Genomic DNA, 14,272 nt, shown 5'->3' with positions numbered 1-14,272 from the left:
CTCAAGAACTTTATATCATACTTATAAAGTCTTTTTCTATCTTGAAATTAGAAAAGATATTTTCCCAAATTTTGCTATATTTTGGTTTCCATTTCTATTTTTCTTTTTTTGCATTAAAAAAAAGATTTTATTATTTATTTGTCAGAGAGAGAGAGCACAAGAGAGGGAGCAGCGGGCAGAGGGAGAAGCAGGCTCCCCGCTGAGCAAGGACCAGGAAACTGGGATCATGACCTGAGCTGAAGGCAGATGCTTAACCAACTGAGCCACCCAGGCACCTCATTTTTGCATTTTTAATTTATAACTAAGACAGTTTCTCATTTCACCATAACTCCCCTTAATGATCTTTATTTACTACCTTGACTCCTGGTTCCAGGGAGGAAATAAGATCAAATAGATCATCTAGCATAGATAGGATCAATTAGAGAAGGTGGTGGGCGTAGTGAAGTGAGAACAGGTTTTAGTAATAAATTTCAGAAGAATCAGTTTCTTGTGGACATCATACTGTCTCTTACCTTTGGGCCTCAACAAATGCCCATTAATTAATTCTTTCTCACTATTCCTTATCCCTCTCCCAACCCTACCCATTTGCTTAGATTTCTAACCATAATGGCCAGACCTAGTCAATTTTGTTTACTGCTGTATCCCTAACACCTAGAATAGTGCATAGCACATAGTAGGGTCTTAATCTTTGATAGGCAAAGAAGTAGACACGGCATGGAATATAGTTGCCTACTGAAAATCCATTTTTGTGTAGTCTCTGAAATCTTTGCTCAGCTCAGTTCTCTGGTATCCCGGCAACTGTTCTGTGATGGGCATCTGGGAGTCTCATACAGCTCGAGACCAAGGATTGAAGTCTCTATAAAGATTCATCATTTAATACATTTTTTTAAATGAGTAGTATATGCAAGAAACAGGTGCAGTGCTAACGTGAGGAGAACTGTTTATGGGGGTCTGTAGTTAGAGACACCTGGGTGAGTTAGATGGAAGTGGAAAATGGGGAATCTAGGAGTGTGGAAGAGTCTGGATGTCTTCTGAAAGGCATTGGAGAGCTATTATCTGTTACAAATTTTAAAAAGCTGCAAGGGTGTTTTGTTAGAACTAGAGTAACTATCCATGAAATGCTTTGTTCAACAGATTAAAAGTATTTATTGTCTTTGTAGAACTCCCTCACTGTGATAGGACATTAATATTCAACATCTTTAATAGGACCAGTTTCCAGAGTTTATTTAGTTATTTTTTTATTACTTGGGTCTTCTGAATATTAGATTGAAGGAAGGAAAATGAAACACCTAAGATTATTCCATTTACATTTTTTCTGATATTAGTTCAAATGCCACATGGATCAAGATTTTATATGGATTTAGCACAGTGAAAAAGAAAGTATTGTTACTACTTTTATTATCATTCTCATCCTCATTATCATTATTATTTAAAATAAGATTTCTATATTAAAGTTTTACCATCCTTTACTGGCATGTCTCAGAGTATCAAATTCCAACCTCAGTAATTTACTCCTCTAGGTTATGTACTGTGTTTTCAGGTTTGTCATGTTAAATAATAATCTATAGGGGCTAACAGGCTAATTGTGTTACGTTAATTAGAATAGCCATTTGCTAAATATCCAAAACTTGAAGGAATGTGATACTGGATGGGCACCTTTTTATTTTAACTTTTTTTTTTTAAATTTTAAAAGATCTTATTTATTTCACAGACAGAGATCACAAGTAGGCAGAGAGACAGAGAGGGCAGAGGGGTGGTGGGGAAGCAGGCTTTCCACTGAGCAGAGAGCCCAATGCGGGGCTCAATCCCAGGACTCTGGGATCATGATCTGAGCTGAAGGCAGAGGCTTTAACCACTGAGCGACCCAGGTGCCCCTGGATGGGCACCTTTTTGATGGACGGTCTGAGACCCAATTTTGGGAGAGCAGGCAGCCCAGTAAAGGACCTGAGCCTGCTGAAGAAGAGGGAATGGTTTGGCTTCTGGATGTGGAAAGGGTGGAAAGAGGGAGATTTGAATTGTCCAGGCACTCTTCCAGTTTAATTCTGTGCCCAAGCCTAATTCTTTTCTTTTTCCTCCCCCGCCATTTTTTCCCCATCATGATTAGTGTATTCTTTATTACCCATTACCTATTTCACCCATCTTTCCACCCACCACCCCTCTGGTAACCACTGGTTTGTTCTCAACAGTTAATCTATTTCTTGCTTTGTCCCTTTTTCTTCTTTGCTTGTTTTATTTTTTAAATTTGACATATGAGTGCGATCACATGGTATTTGTCTTTGACTGACTTGCTCTGCTTAGCATAATACTCTCTAGCTCTATGAATGTTACTGCAAATGGCAAGATTTCATTCTTTTTAATGGCTGAATAATATTCCATTTATATATACCACATCTTCTTTAACCATTTACCTATCCATGGACACTTGCGCTGCTTCCATAGTTTGGTTATTGTAAAGAATGCTGCAATAAACAGAGGGGCGCCTGGATGGCTCAGTGGTTAAAGCCTCTGCCTTCGGCTCGGGTCATGATCTCAGAGTCCTGGGATCGAGTCCCGCGTTGGGCTCTCTGCTCAGTGGGGAGCCTGCCTCCTCCTCCTGTCTCTCTGCCTGCCTCTCTGCCTACTTGTGATCTGTGTGTCAAATAAATTTTTAAAAAAATCTTTAAACAGGGTGCAAATATCCCTTTGAATTAGTGTTTTGTTTTGTTTTTAATAAATACCCAGTTATGCAATTACTGGATTGTAGGGTAGTTCTGTTTTTAATTTTTTGAGGAACCTCCATACTGTTTTCCAGAGGGACTGCACCACTTTGCATTCCCACCAATGCTGCAAGAAGGTTCCTTTTTCTCCACACCCTTGCTAATAATTTTTTGTATTTTTTATTTTAGCCATTCTAACTTGTGTGAGGTGTTACTCATTGTAGTTTTCATTTGCATTTCCCTAATGGTGATGGTGAGTATCTTTTTTATGTGTCTGTTTGCCCTGTATGTCTTTTTTTTTTTTTTTTAAGATTTTATTTATTTATTTGACAGACAGAGATCACAAGTAGGCAGAGAAGCAGGCAGAGAGAGTCTCCCTGCTGAGAGAGAGCCCGATTTGGGGCTCGATCCCAGGACCCTGAGATCATGACCTGAGCTGAAGGCAGAGGCTTAACCCACTGAGCCACCCAAGCACCCTGCCACATACGTCTTCTTTGGAGAAATGTCTATTCATGTCTTTGCCCATTTTTAATTGGATTATTTGGTTTTTGGGTGTTGAATTGTATCAGTTCTTTATATATTTTGGCTACTAAACCTTTATCAGGTATGTCATTTGCAAATGTTCTTCTCCCATTCCGCAGGCTACCTTTTAATTTGTTGTTTCCTTCACTGGCAGAATCAAGGCTAATTCTTAATTATTATGTTAGGCATTTCTCTTACTAGGTAAGTATTATTTTAAATCCACTCCTAACTGTACTTTTTCTTTTATTAGAAGAGTAACTGGTTTGGGAGCAAGCGTAAGAAAAAGAAAGGTAAATAAGAGAGTATTTCCCCAGTAATGGATTTAAGATGACTTGTTTTTTTCTATTACTTTTTTTCTCTCTTTGGTTCAGTGTGGATATATTTTATTGCCTGTTTTCAATTCTGTTAATTATGTTTTCTGTTGTACTGCTAACCCATCTGATAAGTTAGGTTATCAGTATATTCTGATATTTATTTTGCAATTATTGGATGTGTACTTGGTTTCTTTAAAAAATATTCTAGGGATGCCTGGGTGACCCAGTTGGTTCAGCATCTGACTCTTAGTTTTGGCTCAGGTCATGAACTCAGGGTTATGAGATTGAGCTCTGGGTCTCTTCTTAAGATTCTCTCTCTCCCTCATTCTCTGTTCTTTGCCCCCCTCCCTCCACACATATACACATCCTCTCTCTCAAAAAAAATTCTAATTCTCTTTGAGGGATTCCATCTTGTCATCCTCATTGTCAGTCTTTACTTCAATTTTCTTTAACATTCATTATAGTTATTTTGAAATCTTTTCTGCTAACAACGTCTGGATCATCTCTGTACCTTTTTCTAGCTCTTGGCTATTAGTAACTTTACCCTGACAATTCTCACCTGGTAAGTATTTTTTTTTCATGGTAGATATTGTGGGTGATACTTTGTAGAAGTTCTGGATAATGTTCTCTTCTTCTAAAAAGGTGTTGAATTTTGTTCAAGTGGCCCGTTAAATTACTGGCAGTTCACTTAAATTCTGATGGAGAGTGAATTTAGACTGTTCTGGATGGTTTATTTCAGCTTCGACTTTATTTGTAGGGTATAGCCCTTCCTCCTAGAACATGATCTCTTTTTCTAGGGTATGACATTTTTTGTGACTCATCTGAAAGTCTAGGAATCACTATCCCTCTACTCTGGCTGGATTTGAACTCCATCATCTTCCCAGCACTGTGCAGCTTCTGAAATTTCTGCTTAGCTCTCCAGGCTCTGAGCAGCTATTCTCTGCTAGGCCTCTGGAGTCTCCCCCTTTGGTCACACAGCTTGGAACCAAGGACAGGGGATTTCTGTAAAATTTCAGGAGTTCCTCTTCTGAAGTCCTCTCCTGTGTACCTCAGTACTCTCTATTATCTGAACTCCTGATCCCAGCCACTGTGGCAATCTCAAAATGCAGTCTGTTTCCTCTGCCTGATGAGGATGTAACTTTATTCTTGGACTCCACTTCTCAAGCAGGGTGAATGTAAAACTCACTGTGTTTGTTTCTTTCATGTATCATGGCTCTGTTTTGGTTGCTATCCAATCCTGAGAATGGTTATTATAGTTGTGTATTTAGTCTATTTTATGTCAGGAAGGCTGTCTAATACCAGCCGTTCTGTCATAGCTGTAACCAAAAGTCCAAGACAACTTAAATTTCAGTTGATACAGTTGTCAATGAGAGGTGGAGTTGGTACGTATGCTTGGCTGAATCTTATTTTTCTTATGATTTTTTTAAAGTTATACTTCCTTTCAAGTATAAAGAGGCTCTAATTAACAGTGTTGATGTGGGTGGGTAGCTGGATTATTACAATTTTCAAATGCTTTGAAGAGTACTCCCACAAGTTATTTTACATTGAAAAGGTTTCCATAGAACTGTTAATTTCTTTTTCTTACAGAGCAAGACTCCTCTCTGAAAGATTGTAGCTGTAGGATATTCAGCATATGTCAGTCCTTTTTAAAAACTCAGCTGGAAGCAAGCATATTACTGTGGTTTTGCTTCCTGATTAGATCAGAGAATGCCTAGGGTACGCGTATCTAAGAATGATGGCAAATGAAATAGGTCTAATCTCAAAACGACTTTTTGAAATATAACAAATCAGGACACACGGGGGTGAAGCTAAAAGTCTTTTTCACGTTCTGTTCTCTGAGATGACGGAGGTTCTGAATGTTTAAGAATGTTAATTCTAGCAATTGACATCTCTGCAAATGACTGTGTAAATCACAGAGCTTACAATTTCCTGAGTACAGGTTAAGATTGCTTTAATGGCTGTCAGACTCCTATTACATACTGGAGAATGTCAAATGGGTACTTTTCTGCAAAAGCAGAAGATCCTCCTGAAAGATTATTGCATAAAAGGGCCTTGACTATAAACTAGTTCAATATCCTCTGTGGCAGGTTCTGAAATGGCTTCCAATGATCCTGGTCTCATGGTATTCATGCCTATATTAGTTTGCTTGGGAGTGCCATAACAAAATACCACTGACTGGATAACTTAAACATAAAAATGTATTTGCTTACAGTTATGGAGGCTAGAAGTCCAAGATCAAGGTCTTGACAGGTTTTTTTCTCCTATGGCCTTCTCGTTGCCTTATCGATGCTATCTGTCTTCTCCGGGTTTTCATAGGGTATGTTCTCAGCCCATTTTTCCTTGGTGTCTTTTCCTCTTTTTATGAGGATACAAGTCATATTGGATTAGGGCCCCACCCATAACATTTAACCTTATTACCTCTCTAAAGGCTCTGTCTCCTTAATACAGTCACATTCTAATGAGGGTTAGGATCCAATTTTCAGGTGACTCAATTCAGTCTGTAACAGTGCCCTTGTATAATTCCTTCCTCTTGAGTGTTGGAAGGACCTAGTGACTTGGTTCTAACAAATCAAATGTGGCAAAATTGATATGTCATTTTTGCATTTGGGTACAAAAGACTACTGCTTCTATCTTGCTCAGTCTCTCTCTCTGGCTCTGTTTGCTTGCTTGTTCTGGTGGAAGCAAGCTGCCAAGTTGAGAGCTGCCCTGTGGAGAGGCCCACTTGGCAAGGAGTGGAGGGTATCTTATGGTAGCAGCCAGCAAGGAATTGAGGCCCTCTATCCTGTAACCCAGTAGGAACTGTATCCTGCCAATAGTCACATGAGTTAGCTGGGAAGCAGATTCTTTCCCAGTTGAGCTTGAGATGACTCGGTAACAACTTGACTGCACTTTGGTGAAAGACTGAGCCAGGGGACCCAGCTCAACTGCACTGAATTTCTGACTCAGAAACTGTGAGACAGGGGCACCTGGGTGGCTCAGTTGTTGGGTATCTGCCTTTGGCTCAGGTCATGATCCCAGGGTCCTGGGATTGACCCTGCATCAGGCTCCCTGCTTATGGGAAGTCAGCTTCTCCCTTTTCCACTCCCTCTACTTGTGTTCCCTCTCTCTCTGTGTCTCTCTCTGTCAAATGGATAAATTAAAAAAAAAAAAAAATCTAAAAGAAAAAAAAGAAAGAAACTGTGAGAGAATAAATGTTGTTTTAAGCCACTGAGTTTTGTTATACTCAAAATTATACATGTATTTTGTTATATTCTCTATAAACTCTATACAATGAGAGAAGCTAATACACTCTCAAGTTGAGAATAAATAAACTACCACTTCTGGACTAGCCGTGTGTGGTACAATGCTGTTTCTTTCCATGTATCATCTTCTTTAATTATCAGAATAACCTTTTTTAAAAAAAATAACCTTTTAAAATGATCAGAATAACCTCATTCTATAGGAAAGAAACAAGGTTTAAAACCTTGTCATACTCCTAAAAGGTGGTAGGTAAGTGGGGATCCGAACCAATAGGCCCACTCCAGACCTGGCACCAATACAGGCTCTATAATTTGTGTGGCTCTGTGAAAAACAAAAATGTGGCGTTCCTGTTTAAAAATTGTTAGGAACTTTAAGATGGTAACTGCAGAGCATGAAAGCAAGTTCAGGGATTTTTTGAATGTAGGGTTCTGTGTGACTACACAGGTGTCTTGCCCATGAAGCCTGCCCTAGCTAACACTCTTACCTAGTATGCAATATTGATTCCACCTCTCAGTAGGAAAATATTCTAGATAAGCACATTCAAGCCAGTTAGACAAAATGACATAGGATCAGGTATCCACATTCTGAGCCTACAGTTCCCTTTTTCACATCACATTGTCTTCTTAGGGCAGTAATCTCATGTTCTACCCAACACCTTACCTGGGCTTTGAAGGTTCTATGAAGTTCTCTTAACACGGAAGGATTCTTCAGCAAGGATGACAGAAACACTAATGCCATTCCTGCTTGACTGGCCATATTCTCATATATGTTCTACTGGGGACATATTGCCTCAATGGGAAGGGGGCACACACAACCAGGGAGTTCTGTGCCTAATTCAAGTAGTATCTGATGAGCTTCTTCCTAACTAGGCAACTGTTTCCTTGATGTCTTCTTGTTTGGTAAAGGGTTAACTCCTCAGGTCTGAGTTGTCCAAACCCCATCCATACAGGCCAAAGGTTTTTAGGACTGACCCTTCACCTGAGAGATAATCTCTAAGCCCTTGGATTATCCTACCTGATAAGATTGTATTTGTATACTTGGAGTTTGGGGCCAGGTCAGATAATTTATACTAGCAATGTGATTTAGTATCTGTTTTTTTTCACCTGGGACCCTGGGCCTCACTGTATCAGTTTGACCTCTGGAGGGGACTGGAAACTGAGTAGCTAAGGTCAGTCATGTGGGTGCTCCATCAAAATTCTGTATATCAACTCTTGGGTGAGCTTCCCTGGTAGGCAACACTTCATACATGTCACACATTATTTCTGAGAGAATCAAGCACTGTCCCACTCCACTGGGAGAGAACATCTGGAAGTTTGTATTGGTTTCTATTGGACTCTGCCAATAGAGTCTGTTGACTTTAATCACTATACTTTTACTGTAATAAACCATAACCATTAGTATAATTGCTTTTCTGCATTCTATGAGTCATTCTATTGAGTTTTTTATTACTTGCTTGTATGTGTTCTTTTCCTCTGACTTCTTTCAAGATTTTCTCTTTGTCTGATTTTCTGCAGTCTGAATATGATATGCCTGTGTGCAGGGTTTTTTAATTCACCCTGTGGTTCTCTGAGCTTCCTGGATTTGGGTTTGGTGTCTTTCAGTTTGAAAAATATCTCAGCCATTATTGGTTCAGATATTTCTTCCACACTCTTTCTTCTCCTGGTATTCCTGTTACATATATGTTATACCTTTTGTAATTGTCCCACAGTCCTTAGGTAATCTGTTCCCTTTGTTTCATTTCTTTTTTCTCATAAATTTTCAGTGTGAGGGGTTTCTATTGACATCTTCAGGCTCAGTGATTCTTTCTTCATGCATGTCCAGTTCATCGATGAGCCCATCAAAAGCATTCTTCATTTCTGTTACAGTGTTTTTGAAGTTGGTTTTTTTTTTTTTTAAGATTTTATTTATTTATTTGTCAGAGAGAGAGTGAGCGAGCACAGGCAGGCAGAGTGGCAGCAGAGGCAGAGGGAGAAGCAGGCTCCCTGCTGAGCAAGGAGCCAGATTCGGGACTCGATCCCAGGAAGCTGGGATCATGATCAGAGCCGAAGGCAGTCTCTTAACCAACTGAGCCACCCAGGCATCCCTGTAACAATGTATTTGATTTATAACTTCTGTCCTAGAGTCTCCATCTCTCTTCTTACATCATCCATTTGTTCTTGCATGTTGTCTACTTTTTCCATTAGTGCCCTTAGCATATTAATCATAGTTATTTAAAATTTCCTGACAATTCTAAAATTCTAAATTTACCCACAAAATCTGCCATATCTGAGTCAGATCCTGATGTTTGCTTTATCTCTTAAGACTGCGTGTTTTGCCTTTTAGCATGTCTTCTAATTAGTTGATAGTTGGACATGATGTATCTGATAAAGGGAACTGGGGTTAACAGGATTTTAGTGTTAGGTTTGTTTATCTTGTTGGGAGTTAGACTGTGTTTGACTTTTTTTTTTTTTTTTTGAGTGGGAAAGTGGGAGTTGGGGAGAGACAGAGGGAGAAGGAGAAAGAGAGAATCTTAAGCAGGGTCCAAACCCAGCGAGGCTCCATCTCACAATCCTGAGATCACGACCTGAGCCAAAATCAAGTTGGACACTTAACCGACTAAGCCATGCAGGCACCCCTGTGTTTATTATCTTTAACCTGAGCTTCTTATTGGTATGCCACATATACGTATATGTGTGTATATACATGTATAAAATCTGATCTTAACATGCTTCTTTAAAAAGGACAGGAAAAAGACTAAAAGGAAGTGTACCAAATATTAGTGATGAATGCATATTGATCATGGTATATGGAATGATGCTTGTTGTTTTTTTTCCCCTTATTTTCTACATTGAGCACATATGACTTTAAAGAAGAAATTGCAAAAAATTGAAGAGTGTGTTTTCCTGTGGAGTTGCTATGGAATAAGCAACCAGCCATCTTAATTTGAGCCATATGCTTAATGAGATGGCTTACTTTAATACCTGTTAATTATTGCTACCATGTTAGACACTGTGCTGAAGAAGTAAGAACCTCTTGCTGTTATAAGGTGGCCATTTCATATAGTGTTTGTCTTTGTTTTTGGAATTTAGTCAGTGGGGTGAAGAATATTTGATGCAGTGAAGAAGGTTCGGCTTGCATTGGTTGTTTTCCAGTCACTTGGAAAAAGCAAGGTAAACTCATTGTGTAGGATGATCATGAGAGCTACAAGGCAGATATGCAACTCCTCTCATGTAAACCTGTTTTAAGATGACATAATTTTAGGACCCTATGGAAATTTTAGTCAAAAGCAGGTATCAAAGTCATGCATATTGCTGAGATTTATTTGTGAAACTCACCTACACAGATGTTAAATAATTCTACCACACTCCCTACTTGTGTCCTATTAATTCTAGAAACCTGTAAAGAAGCACTTTATAACTTCATCTCACTCCTGTCTTTTGTAGACAGGATAATAATTTGAGCTCATGAGATCTTTCTGATTTTTTTCTTTGGTATTTTCTTTTCTTCTGATCACTGTTTTGGTAAAACTGAGTGATAATATGTGGCTCTGTCTTCAACACTGTGATTGTTATGTCTTCCGTTTATATTTGTCCATTCCTTTTAATCCCTTCTTTCCCTTTGCCCTTGCTGAATTATTTCAGTTCCTCATCTTTCCTTGTCCATCATGATTCTTTTCTTTCATTCTTTCCATCTCATCCATCCTTTGTCTTCAGTAAACTTCCTGAGACATGCTGCTCACAAACCCTAAATGGCTCCTCATTGCCTGGGCTACAAAGTTTAATCCAACAGAACCCTGTATTGTTCCAATCTGTCTCTGTAACCTTGTTTTCTGCTGTGGTGCCTCATCCCATGCTGCAGCTGAATTGTAGTTCTTAGTGTGCCTAGAATTCTCCATTCCTCTGCACCTTTGCACTCACTCCATCATGAGTCTTGGAGACCCTCTCCTCATTTCTGCTGCTCCCAAACTTGTCTCTAGAACTTGGTCCAGTGTGCACACAGTCATGAAGCCATCTGTGATTCTTGTCCCACCCTCTACCTTACACAAAAATCAAACCGCCCATCCTATTGTTCTTTTTCTGTGAAACAAATATGTCACTCAGTCTCTGCTTTGAAGCATAGTTATCCTTGTAAAGGCTCCTTTCCATCCACAAATGTATAAAACTCCCCAAGATCGAAACTAGGTCCTCAACTTCATCTCTTCAAAATGCCAGAAGGTGGTGGTGTCACTGATGAATTAATTAGTATATCACCACATGGTTTACAAAGTTCTTTGACATACATCTGTTCTTTCATTTGGCCCAGCCAACCCTCATCAGTAGACTGAGCAAGTATTATCATCATTTCATAGATAAAGTCTCTGGGGTGCCAAGAAGTTAGGTGCGATTCATAGGTCATGGGAGAGAAAGACAACTGGATGCCTGCGATAGGCCAGGGAATATTGCAAATACTATCTCATATAATCCTTAAAGCAACCGTATAGGATGTGTATTATCAGACATTTTAGAGATGAGGAAACCGAAGCCTAGGGAAACTCAGAATAATTTAGTATCAGATAAAACTAGAAAGACCTTTAGTCTAACAAATGGTTCATGCCTTTTTCCATTGTGAAGTACTCCCTTTCTCTTATATGGCATTGAGGTTAATGAAACATGATTAGCAAGTATGGCTTTAAAATAAATTCTTTTACAATTCGAGGTGTAAACGGTGTCAGATCAGCCCACGGCTGTGGACTTCCGGTAAATTGCTGCAGGACCTGGTTGTCCAGCAGAGGGAGTGGGAGAGCAACATCTGCTTGGTGAAAAGGTCTGGGCTATAGATAAAAGATCACACAGTGTTGCTGCCTTTTCCTGTTCTAGTATTTTACTTGGCAGCTAATGTGTAGTTCATGATCACTGCTTTGCCTTTTGGTGAGAGAACTGCCTCTGTCGTTGCTGTTGGCTTGTCTAAGAAGGGGGTAAGAATTGATGTCATAGAGAACACAAAGTGTCTTTGGACCCCATTATATGCTTCATGGGGCAGATAGAAGCCCAAGGAAAAGCCACATGGGTTAAGAATCCATCTGACAAAACCTGGTAGGATCAGAGTATATGTTATCTTAAGTCATTTTTAGAACAAGACAAATAATAAATAAATAAAAACAGAAAATAGGAGATAGTATAAAAGAATGATTTCCCTCTGAGGCAGAGTGTAGAAAGCAGATGGTGGAGATAGGCCAGGGCTCCAGCACTGGAGGGTTAGGAGGCAGGCTGATGAAGCCAAGAGGGTCCAAGAGGGTCACAATGGGCTGAATGACCAAGCATTTGTACTGCATGCTCTGGCTGCTGGTAGATCAAGTTTGGTCTGCAGAGATGAGGTTGGAACAGAGATCATAGGGATATGGTTGCCGTTGAAAGCTAAGAGTACCTGGGTAAGGATGCAGAGGTGAGCCAAGCTCAGAATTGTGGTTACAGTTGGCTGTGAGGTAGGAAATGTGAAGTCTGAAGAGATGAACTGAGTCTTAAACTTGCCAGAGTAAGGATGGAGGAATATTTATGGAATAGATTTAGGGATTGTAATGGGTTATTTATGGAATGTGCTGTGCCTGGATGGAAGGAGCAGTCATATATATTATCTCACTAGGAGGTATTTGGGGATAGGGAGCCATGCTTTATACTCCCTCAACAGTACACTGCTAAGTATCTTGATTACTTATAGAAGGCTGTCACATGAAGCAAAGGCAGCCCAGATATCTGGTGGCCTCCTTGAATTGTCTCCCAGCAAGATCTTTTTTTTTTTCTTTTTTTTTCCCCTCCAGTGTTTGGCACAAATACATTCTTAACTTGAAGCAGGCTGAAGAGAGATGATTAGGTTAGGGTTAGGGATAGGACATAGTGCCTAGTGCATAGTGCCAAGAATTCATCTTCTGTTCCATTCAGGCACATATGTAGAGCTCTCTGATGACCTGGGGAATGGTTCCAGTTATTTAGTGAAAATGGAACAACCATTTCAACTTATGAGTTCTACAGGATTTAAGGCAGGGTGGTGGGAGCACGGTTTGTGCATAGTGTCAAGAATTTATCTCCAAATAGCTGGTGAAACCATTAAGCCCTTTTGGCTACTGATATTAAATTCAGAACTCACATAAGCCAAGATTCATCATTATTGGCTCATCAAAATTATAGTTTAGAAATTCAAAGTAGTGAAAAAAACTTTTGTTAAAACAAAGCTGAAGAGATATGTCTAAATGAATTTTTGTGGTACAAAATTCATGGTGTGTTTTTAAAAATAATGTTTTTCTCATTTTGAAAGGGGTAGATGCTTGTTGAAGAAAAAAATTGGGAAACATCAAAGTACAAAAAGAATAAAGAAAATATTACGTATAATCCTCTCCATGGAGATGACCACTTTTTAAAATCAATCAAACAATTATAAATTAACATATAATGTATTAGTTTCAGAGGTAGAGGTCAGTGATTCATCAGTCTTATATAACACCCAGTGGTCATTACATCATGTGCCCTCCTTAATGTCCATCACCCAGTTATCCCATTCCCCTTCCCACTCCCCTCCAGCAACCCTCAGTTTGTTTCCTGTGATTAAGAGTCTCTCATGGTTTGTCTCCCTCTCTAATTTCATTTTATTTTTCCCTCACTTCCCCTATGAGCCTGTTTTGTTTCTTAAATTCCACATATGAGTGAGATCATATGATAATTGTCTTTCTCTGATTGACTTATTTTGCTTAACATAATATCCTCTAGTTCCATCCACGTCATTGCAGATGGCAAGATTTCTGTTTTTGATGGCTGAGCAATATTCTAGTGTGTGTGTATATGTGTGTGTGTGTGTGTGTGTATCTACATATTCATTAACCCTTCATCTGTTGATGGACATCTGGGCTCTTTCCATAGGTTGGCTACGGTGGATATTGCTTCTATAAACACAGGGGTGCACGTGCCCCTTCAGATTACTCCATTTTTATCTTTGGGGTACATCCCTAGTACAATTGCTGGGTCATAAGGTAGATTTGTTTTCAACTTTTTGAGGACCCTCCATACTGTTTTCCAGAATGGCGGCATCAGCTTGCATTCCCACCAACAGTGTAGGAGGGTTCCCCTTTTTCTGCATCCTTGCCAACATCTATCATTTCCTGACTTGTTAATTTCAGCCATTCTGATGGGTGTGAGGTGGTATCTCATTGTGGTTTTGATTTGTATTTCCCTTATGCCAAGTGATATTGAGCATTTTTTCTCATGTGTCTGTTGGCCATTTTTACATCTTCTTTGGAGAAATGTCTGTTCATGTCCTCTGCTCATTTCTTGAATGGATTATTTGTTCTTTGGGTGTTGAGTTTGGTAAGTTCTTTATGGATTTTGGATACTAGTCCTTTATATGATAAGACATTTGCAAATATCTTCTCCCATTCTGTTGGTTGTCTTTTGGTTTTGTCAACTGTTTCCTTTGCCGTGAAAAAGCTTTTTATCTTGATGAAGTCCCAATAGTTCATTATTGCCTTTGTTTCCCTTACCTTTGGGAAGGGAGAAG

General features: G+C 39.3%; 1 long non-coding RNA gene across 1 annotated transcript in view; it reads left to right on the top strand.

The window, feature by feature from the left end:
• The first annotated feature begins 12,053 nt into the window (after nucleotides 1-12,053).
• Nucleotides 12,054-14,272, top strand: part of LOC106004907 — a 40,798-nt gene continuing 38,579 nt past the window's right edge. Inside the window, exon 1 of the long non-coding RNA XR_001177986.2 lies at nucleotides 12,054-12,172. This is a non-coding gene — a long non-coding RNA (uncharacterized LOC106004907). The remainder of the gene's footprint in view (nucleotides 12,173-14,272) is intronic.

This window comes from Mustela putorius, unplaced genomic scaffold (genome assembly GCF_011764305.1).
Source record: "Mustela putorius furo isolate JIRA1106 unplaced genomic scaffold, ASM1176430v1.1 tig00003845_pilon_pilon_pilon, whole genome shotgun sequence".
In the NCBI taxonomy this organism is placed as follows: domain Eukaryota; kingdom Metazoa; phylum Chordata; class Mammalia; order Carnivora; family Mustelidae; genus Mustela; species Mustela putorius.
The sequence above is the reverse complement of the archived record's forward strand: the minus strand, read 5'-3'. Positions and strand labels throughout refer to the sequence as shown.